This window comes from Crocuta crocuta, unplaced genomic scaffold (genome assembly GCF_008692635.1).
Source record: "Crocuta crocuta isolate KB4526 unplaced genomic scaffold, BGI_CrCroc_1.0 scaffold516, whole genome shotgun sequence".
Lineage (NCBI taxonomy): Eukaryota > Metazoa > Chordata > Mammalia > Carnivora > Hyaenidae > Crocuta > Crocuta crocuta.
In genome coordinates, this window is record NW_027529538.1 from 1,008,363 (window position 1) to 1,016,263 (window position 7,901).

Sequence of the window (7,901 nt, forward strand, 5' to 3'; positions counted from 1 at the left end):
TTCTTGAAATCGATTCAATGCACATTATAAAGAAGTCAAATTTATTTCTAAAAATATTTCTTAAATGCGAAATGGGACCACATGGTTTATTTGTTTATATAGAATTCAAAAGGTTGCAGACTGCACAAACACCTTGGTATTTTCTCCATCACCTTCTTGTTGTGTTTCATGTTTCCCAGGTGAGAAACTCAAACCTACGTATTCCAGTTACATTTAATTTTGTTGATCCTAGTAATTTTTACCATAGATATTCATACAATGAAAGCTAACACTTTACATATGTTTTTAAAAAATAAGTAAATAAATAACAACCTGCTGAAAGCCTGAGCCTTGAGTGGAGTGGTTTTACTCTGGAGCCTGGACAGAGGGTCTCGACTCTGGGCATGAAGTTCAAGGTAGGTCTTTCAAGGTCAGAATGTCATGAAATTCTTGTATTAGGAAAGCAACACTGGGCACTGCGGGTTAACTGGTCATCTCTGGGCCTGTGGTCACAGGGGCAGTGGCTGGCTGGAGATGGCTTGCTGTGTTCCTGGGGAGCCCCTCTGGGGTTATGAAGACTAGAAGCCTCTGCGGCATTTATACGACATCTCAGTAAGAGTTATGGGCCCACTCAAGGCTGTTTGTCTAAGTTCATCCTGTGGCTGGCACCGCTCTGAGAACTTGTTGCATATGTTTTGACATAACGCTCATCCAACCAATGGAATAGTTCTGCATATTAATCCTCACTTTTACAAGAGAGAGCACTGAGGCACAGAGAGGTTCACAAGTTCGCCCAGGGTCCTAGTGCCAGTAATGGAGAGCTTCTTGGATTTACACCTTGTGGTTGCAGACTCTGGGTTCAAATTTACTGTGCTGCCTACAGAGAACAATAAATTGGATCTTAACATTCATGTGGCTACTCTTTATTTGACAGAAAGGAAGTGAGAGAAGAAAATTTTTTTTAAGGAAAGAAAGCAAGTTAATTCATACTTGAGTGGGAGATTTTTCTCTCCTTCTCCTTCCCTTCCTCCTTCCACTTATCTGCTTCCTTTTTTCTTAGACATGTTATCTGGAGAAATCCATAAGAGGTGGCATTTGTACATGATCAAGTTTCAGTACCATAGAGATAGAGCTCTCTGGCTACAGTTTTAATTATTACTGCTTCAGAGATCCTTGTGAACAATTTAGTCCGCATCGTTGCGAAATGAATGAAGAAGGCATGTGCAATTGCCTGTTAGTGGACAGGGTAGTTTTGGATATACAGACAGAGCAGAGACCTGGTGACAGATGGAAGTGCTCCAGGCAGCAATTGCGGAACACATTCCTCTATCCGCAGCTCCATCTGTCAGCACAAGTGTGTTGCTATTTTGGGACTCAATTTATCCACTTGGAGAATAATTTTCAGGCTTGTTCTTAAGGTTAAAATGAAATCTGTAACTCACCAAGACTTTTCCTTCTTGCCATAGAATTCCTTCTTTATTTCCCTAGAAGTAAGAATTATTAGAGAGGGGGAGGGTTGGGTGTGCTTGCAGGGAATGACAGGATATAAACGTTTGATGCTAGTACAAAATAAAAGTCATTAAAAAGAAGAGTAAGGATATCATGTCTTCTGCAGGGAATGTACTGATTTGAAAATACAATCTTATACTAAGCCATGAATAAGAAAGTCCAGACTCAAACAGAAATGTCTAATTTGGGGATGCCTGGGTGGCTCAGTTGGTTAAGCGTCCGACTCTTGGTTTTGACTCAGGTCATGATCTCACAGTTTCATGAGTTCAAGCCCTACATTGGGGTCTGTGCTAACAGCACAGAGCTGGCTTGGGATTTTCTCTCTCCCTCTGTCTCTGCCCCTCTTCAACTCATGCTGTGTCTGTCTCTCTCAAAAAAAAAAATAAAATAAACAAACTTAAAAAAAAGAAGTGTCTATTTTCACCATATCCATAAAGCAACGGTGAACTTAATTCTAGAATTTAAAAGGAATGTCCAAGAAACAAATTCCTAGCCAAATGATATTTCTTTTTTTCTCCCTTACAGTTGAAGAGGCTAGAGGTTAAATTGGCCATGTTCTTACTTTAGTAAAAAGTGATGAAAAAAATATGTTTTGCCTGTGCCCTATAAGGGTGAAACATAGGTCTGCACAGTGAAGGCTCACTCTGAGATTTTATAGGAAAGGGAGCTCAAAGGACACTATATTATGTGCTCCACTCAAGGTAACAGCTAAGAAAAAGATTGCTTTTCTTTTGCCTAAAAACAAAAAGGTGTGCTTCTTCTTTTGTATTAACCAAATCAAAGGCCACAATGAAGACAAATAATATAATCTTATGTATTTAGACCTTAGGATGAACATACAATGATGCTCATAGTCCAAGATATCTGTCACATCTTGGACACTGGTATCAGGACTCACATAACAGTCATCATAAAGACTGTCCGCTTCTAACTGTCAGCAATGGAACTTTCCATGGGAAAGGACCTACCTCCTATTCTCCAAGACCTTGTTTCTCCCACTTTTTTGTGTGTTCCTCCACCAAACTTGCCTTATCTTTCTCTCTATGGCTTACATAAATGCTACGCAGCCTCTAAATACACATCCAATGTGTCCCTCCATGAAATTCTACCAGATTACTCCATTCTAGAAGTTTCTCATAGCTTCACTCTTCTTCTAAACTACAGGGGGCCCAGTGGTCAATCAGGGGTCCCTAGCATGCAACTTGTGCCAGCTGAGTAGGAAGACACTGAGATGGGGGAAGGAATGTAGGAATGGGGTGTGTCTGGGAAAGATAATGGAGGAAGGAAGCAACATGGGGCAGGAAAAGCCTTCAGATTATAATATAGATCTTGCATCTGTGAAAAGAAAGGAGGAGAAAGCAGAAGTGGGTAAGGCCATGCAGGCTGTGGTGCAGCTCTGGTCCTGCCAGTCAGCAGAGAAGATCAGAAACAAAGATCACCTGATAGAAGAATCTTGCATTGGGCAGAAATGGCCAGGTTCTAGGAGCCTTGCTGTGCTCGGTCATCGTCTGCAGGCAGCCCAGGAGGAGTTCGACATTCACTCAAAAGCTGTGATGGCTGCAGAGGGAGCTGTAACTACAGGCTTCCAGCTAAGTTCCCATCCTGTGAGTTCTTATTGGAAGGGAGATCTCCGGGGCACACTCCCTGGTTGTCACACTCAGACCCTGCCACCCAAACACTATCACTGGCGTCTCTTGTAGCTGTTCAGCACACAAGGTGCAGCAGGCTGCATGATGCTTCTTTTCCCCATCCCCAGCCCCACACAAAAGTTCATGTTCTACTCTGTAAATTGTGACTAAGTTAAAGGGACTTTGCATATGTGAATATATTCAAGACATCAAGACAGGGTGATTGTCCTGGGTTATCCGTGTGCCCATGACAATCACAAGCGTTCTTCTAAGAGGAAGGCGGTAGAGTGAGAGGCACAGTAAACGATGTCAAGGTAAAAGTAAAAAAAATCATGTTGACAGGAACGGGTCATGAGCCAAGGGATGCAGACAGCCTCTAGACACTGGAAAAGGGGAGAAAATGGACTCTCCCCTAGAGACCCCAGAAGGAACACAGCCTTGCTGATTGCTTTTAATTTTGATTTTGAATGTGTTTAGATCCCATGGTCAGGGACATTTTGCTGCCGTGTTCACTGCTCAGTGTATTAGCCCTGTTGACTTTAAGACTTCTGACCTACAGAACTCTAAGATAGTAAATTTGTGTGTTTTTAAGCCACTGAATTTGCTATTATTTATTATGGCATTAACAGGAATCTAATACAACAGATATTTATGACTCGTGGCCTTGTGCAATAGGACCCCTTTATAATGGCTCAAGGGGACAAACAGCTACCAAATTGCTTAGAGATCATGATTAAACAGATTTTATTAGCTCAGGCAATTATGATAGGGAAAGGTAGAATAAAACAGGCAGAGAGGAAAAAGGTTAGGGCCTGAGGTCCCTGGGTGGAGAAAAACATATTTTAAAGCAATGCTGGGAGCATCTGACCATGAGCAAATCATCTTAGGCTTAAGGTTCCTCTTAAGAATGTAACAAACACCATCTGCTCCCCCTCAGATTCCCCTCAGGAACATGACAGTCAAAATACCGAACTGAAATAAGTAAACCATAAAACTTACGGTATATGAGGGACAGTATGACCGTAGTCTGATTCCTCAAGGAATGCAGTTGAGCCAATCAGGAATGGACAACCCAGCACCTAGAGTTATTAAACCAATAAGGATAGGACCTGAGAAGGAACACGGGGGAAAGGGAAGGGAGGGTGACCAAAACCCTTGCCTACATTCCTTGCCTACAGTCTGCGGTATTCACCTTCGAACGCCCCTGTCTTCAAAGTGAGCTTTCATATTACTCTTACTTTTGAATCTTCTATTCTAATAAGCTGTTACCTGCTGCTCATTTTATTTTGTGTCCTCCTCTTCATTATTCCAAGTGGGGAGACAATGAACCCCGGGTGATGAAGGTTTGAGGTGATGGTAGGGTGATCCAGAGCCGACAACTAAGTCTTCAAAAATTTTTTGAAGACCTCTTTGGCACAAAAAGGTGACTTTATTAAAGCACAGGAACAGGACTTGTGGGCAGGAAGAGCCCACCATTGGGTATGTAATGGGTGACTCATCATATGCCCTCAGGTTGGGAGGGAGTCAGTGATAGAGTAAGTCTCTAAAGAATTTGAGAAGCAAGGTTTTCAGGACTTTGAGGGGCTCACTGTTGCTGGGAAAATGCCATTTATTACCATTTAATGAAACCTCAGTCATGAGACCCTTCAGATGCATGGGGGGTGGGGCGCACCATAAGCTTGGAGCAGGATGGCCAACATATATCCTGGGGGGAGTTGAGATAAAGAAAGTAGATTTACAGGTTACAGGATCCCCAACCTTGAGACAATGTTAAGCAAAGGCTCTCTTTTGCCCCTAGCAAAGTATCACCATGCAGCAGATCTCCTAGAGGGAGGTCACTCTGCCAGTTTTAAGGACTGGTCAATGGGCTGCAGACAGTAAGGGAATTTAATTTTTCACTTGCCTTAGTTTCCCACTTTACCATGGCAAACACTTAGAGCCCTTTCCTTTGTTCTTGGGTAGCCGGGAGTGTCCAGGAATATCACCCACACCTGGGGTGAGGGTGGGGTGCTAAGTTATACTTTACCCCTCAGCCTGCCTCATGCTCCCTTATCACCTGGTATTGAGGTAAAAAATCCTCAACACCATGACCCAATACCAGCTGCAAAACTAAGACAACCAGCTTAGCCTTGCTATCTGGGTTATAAAGGCTAGTTAATTAAGCCAAATTCATAAATATATTTTGCAGGAGATTGTAATTCTAGCCCCAGGATCCATTAGTCGAACTGTGTGGATGAGAGACAGAGAGAGAGAGAGAGAGAGAGTGGTCCTCCATCTAGTGGATGCCAATCAAATTAGGAACATTATGAAATAAAATCCACTGTAGGGGAGCAGATTTTACCATCCCCAAATACGTCTCTTTGGCATGAGGATTATTTTAGGCTGATTATTTTTAAGTAACAGCAGACACAGGCAAAGCTCTGAAAATTGAGTAGAGGTTATCTTTTTGTTAGGGAAATTTACATTTACGAGGGAAGTCCCCATTTGCAAGAGTGTCTTCCACTCTGTACCAGGAAGAGGAGGATGAGTAAGTCTCTGGAACCTATCATCTATGGGGAAGGCAACGACTTAGGTCTGTACAACTTACCCTCATTTCCAGGAAAACCTGGAAATCTCTCCTAACTACCCCTCAACCCCTACATCTTTTATCTTTATCTGGAGATGGTATTTTAGATGGTGGCTTGAGCCATTTTGGGGAGTTACTCAGTTTTTCTGGATATCATCCATGCATGCTTGAAGTATACATGTTATTACCCTTGGTATTCTCCTGTTAATCTGTCTCTTATTACAGGGGTGGTTCAACCAAAAGCCTAGAAGGGGAGAGAGAAAATTACTTTTCTTCCCCTATACAACAAAGGGAGCCCAGAATCCTGTGTCACCATCAGTAGATGTGGCCAGATCCATACCCTACTTTACACTAGGAAGTCAACGCTCTCTTGCCTCAAAGCAACCACACTTCCCCATTGGTCAGTATCCAGTTGATTGCTCTGAAGGTAGCCAAATGCAAATGTGATTCTTTGTTGTGGCTCTTGGTGTTATTGTATACAACCTGGATTAACCCGGGTTGCTAGTAGACCCCTCAGGCTTAACAGAGTCCCAGGAGATGTGCTGGAAGCTTAGCCAGGTGCATAACTGCACTGTAGGATGGCTGAGTACCTGGTGTTGGCAGGCTCTATTAGGAGGTTTCAGACAGAGTGCCACTGGGTGTGGCTGCTGAATCAGAACTCACCTCCCTCTACATTAAATGATGCCCATGGGAATGATGCTTAAATAAATTGCTCCCTCCTTATATTATGCCTTGAGTTATATCCCAGGCAGAATGGCCCTCCCACTGTAAAATCAGCCCCATCTGGCTGGCGGGTTTGTGTGCTAATGATTCTACTATCATTTTAATGAAGCAATCTCAAGATTGTAAAACCGCCATCCACAAAAATGTCCTTACAGTGAACTCATCAAGTGTCTTGAATTTGCATGCGTTATGGATAGAGTCCTGGGGTCCCCTACAAATCTCAGTTACAGACAATTTAGCAGTAGAGCTCATTTGTGTAATTCCCTCCTGAAGCCGGGCCTGTAGTGTAGATGCTCAGAATTTAACAGCATCCAGCCACTCCTACCCTTCATGGGTGTCACTTGGGAAGGCCACACTGAGTCCCGCCAAGCTGGCCTCCACTACCCTCAGTACACCAGGGCCCCAGATATTGTTGCCTCAGCCCAAGGGAACAATGAGGGAGACAATGAACCCCAACCTTGTTAGATATTCCAATCCCCCCTCTTCTTGCCCCAGGTCCCATTCCCACTGAAAGAGAAATGACTATAGTGACTGTCAGCCTGGAGATGGATTTGCAAAACTGTCTCCAACTAATGTATCCCATGGATGCTAGAATAATGTACTATTTTTCTGAAGTCCTAACCACTTGCCCCTCAAACATTGCCTTTGCCAAGATGCTTTCAAAGATGTAAGTTCCCTGTAGATTGCCCAACAACACGAAATCTTATTTCACCTTTGTGGAAGGTCAGATCCTAAACCACATTAGCCATGATAAAACACTTTCTCAAATGACCTCAGCCTAACCGCTTAGACTCCATGGTCAGGGTCATTTTGCTACTGTGTTCGGTGTTCAGTGTACAAGATTACAACTTTTACTTTCCATCTGATGCACTCACAACAGACTCTACTTCCCTAGGTGATGGTATTTACTTAGAGAGCATTATGTACTGCATCGGAGTCTCACTTGAAAGACTAGTGTGTTCACCAAGGTCTCTCCATTAAGCTAGATCCAAATTGCCATGTCTCCCCATCATGCTGAGATCTCTGAAATTTATTTTTATCTCTCCGGGTTTTGAGGGGCTCTTCCCTGCTAAGCCCTCTAAAGTCTTTTCCTACGAAGTAGATTTTGTTTTGGAAAATATTCAGGGCTCATTTTCTGCAGGCCCCTCCTCTTTACTAACCTGCCCCTGGTTGCCTTGGCAACCCAAACTCTGATCTTTTTTTTCCCTCAATCTAGAAAGATTTCTATTCTCAGTCTGTATTCTAGTCTGTGTTCTCTTTCCTTGCACCATAGTTTTGAAAAATGTCTTGAAGAAAAAAGCAAGGATATATGTGTATCACCTGTTAAGGGTCTCTTTTCTCAAGGACCTTAGTGTTGATTGCCTTCCAGTGTCTTCAAACATTCAAATGGTATCACAAATATATACAGCTGACCCTTGAACAACACTAAGGTACAAACTTCGTAGGTGCACGTATATGTACATTTTTTCAATAAATATAGCATACTCTGAATGTAA